The 2,094-nt window shown below is 62.3% G+C and overlaps 1 long non-coding RNA gene across 2 annotated transcripts in view; it reads right to left on the bottom strand.

Moving 5' to 3' along the window:
* LOC106727408 overlaps positions 1–1,626 on the bottom strand; it is a 9,681-nt gene extending 8,055 nt beyond the window's left edge. For both annotated transcript variants that reach the window (XR_001363589.1, XR_001363588.1), the window contains exon 1: positions 660–1,626. This is a non-coding gene — a long non-coding RNA (uncharacterized LOC106727408). The remainder of the gene's footprint in view (positions 1–659) is intronic.
* Between the last annotated feature and the right edge of the window lie 468 nt (positions 1,627–2,094).

Below are 2,094 nucleotides of genomic sequence, written 5' to 3'. Positions count from 1 at the left end.
TATCTGGGCACCCACCTTCCAGAGCACAGACGCCCTCGATTTAGAGGCTGTGGTGTGTGGTGGGGGCCTCTGTCTGGGGGAATACCTGGGTGGGGCAAGGAGATCCTTCTCTCTGCACCGCAGGACCCCTGTTAGCCCCAAGCCTGGGATCCCTGATTCCAACGAAGGCCACTGTGTGGCTCAGCCAGTGCTCCCTCCCGAAGTTTAGCCCACAGTGTTTGCTGGGGCGAGTTCTTCCCTGGGTTGGAGTTCTGGTGGCTTTGCAGGTGAGGGGAAGGAGACTTGGGGTGAGGTCAGATTAGGCTGGGAGTCTCACCCTGGCAAACCTCAGCCCCCCACTCTCAGGCCCAATGGCCGGCCAGGAGCAGAACAGGGGCCACAGGAAGGGCTTTGGAGGGCATGGGCCTCTTTGGGTGACCCTTCCATCCCTCCCTATACCCATCTGTAAAATATGCAGGGCAGGAGGCAGCTCAGACCTGGCCTTGCGGCCCGGTCCAACAGCCCCCAGGTTTGGGGCACTCTGGCCTGACCGGCTGTGGAAACCGAGGCTAGCAGGCATGGGGTGTGGCCGGAAGGGGCCCCAGAGGAACTTCCTTTCTCCTGCAGCTCAAGCCAAATTGGGGCTGCTCTCACCCTACAGTCCCCCTGGTCCCACTCACAGGTGGCTTCTTCACTCACTGGAGAGGTGAAGCTTTCCTCATCTGCTGTCTGACCCTGCCCATCTCTGGGTCGGTGGGTGAATGTCCCACCAATAAAATGGAGCAGCAGCTGCCACTTGCTCACTATGAGCCTTCCTGTCCTGCCAGAGTCACCTCATCCTCCACCTCTTCCTGGCTTATGGTCTCCTGTCCTCTCTTGGCTCCACTTGGCGGTGACAGAAGGTTCCAACCCCTTCTTTCAGCCCCAGAGCCTCCTCCTCTAAGCAGACCCCAGACTGATCACTGAGGGGACAGCCTCTGCCCCACCCTTTGGGCCTGCTCTCACCACTATCGCGGGCTGACCCCGTCTGGTTATGGCCGTCTCCCACTGGGGGTGCGGAGGCCTTTGGGGTGCGTTTTGGAGGGGGGGGCGTCCCAGCGTGGCCTGAGCCAGACTCAAAGGGATGGCCGAGGTAGGCATGGCTTCGGGCGGCAGTGCATCTCGCTGCCAGGAGAGGGCGCAGGTCCCCCGTAGATCGCGAGGAGGCAACTCGCAGCTTTAAAACTCCTACGTACGATTCTTCTCTCGGGAAACTGAGGCCCAGAGAAGGGTCATCCCCGCCCCGAGGTAACCTCGCAGCCCTGGACCCGGGGGTGCCTGGAGCTTCCCCTGCGCTCGGCTCTGTCTGTGAGGGGACCAGGGCTGGAGGTGCCCAAAGCGGGCACAAGGGCTAGGCCTAAAAGTCTAGAAGGCATTTGCCCGGGGCTGGAACTGGGAAAAGAAATGTCGGCTGAGGCTTAAGTGCTTTGGCGCAACCGAGTGGCGGCGCGTTGGTGACCCGGGAACAAGGCTCTGGGAAGGGTCCAGGAGGGGCAACACTGGTTCGTGCACAGCCCTCTGAGAGGGGGGCTTATTTTCTCCCGGCACCGCGCACGTGGGAACGCGGGCTCCAAGAGGTTGTCACCAGTCCGGGGTCACCCAGCTGAGCGGGGTTTGAATCAGAAGACGGGGGCAGCAGATACCCGGGGGGCGGGGAGGCCCCACTGACTTCCTCATCCCTCCCCATTGCACAGAGGGGGAAACTGAGGCCCGGGTGACCTAGGCTCTCAGCGCCCCGATCGGCGCCAGGCCATTGCACACCCCTCCAGCTCTGGCTGGACATGTCCCGGTCAGATCTACAAATAGTGGCGGGTTGATGATTAAGCCAAAGGACCGAATGGTCTTTCGGAGTGACCTCAGGCCCAGGCCCCGCTTCCTGGCCTCAGTTTCCCCTCTTCACCCCCGGGATCCGCGAGAGGCCGAATCTGGTGTCCAGTGCTTCAGTTTCACCCCAGGGTCCACGAGGGTGGAGGGCTTCCCGACTGGGAGCCTGGGCGTTTGTTATTTTGCTCCACGCCTGGTCGGAGCCACGCCCCTCGCCGCGCCATTGGCGGGTTCCATTCCGGGGCGGGGCAG

Source organism: Myotis brandtii, unplaced genomic scaffold (assembly GCF_000412655.1).
Source record: "Myotis brandtii unplaced genomic scaffold, ASM41265v1 scaffold421, whole genome shotgun sequence".
Lineage (NCBI taxonomy): Eukaryota > Metazoa > Chordata > Mammalia > Chiroptera > Vespertilionidae > Myotis > Myotis brandtii.
This window is presented reverse-complemented; position numbering and strand designations above follow the sequence as displayed.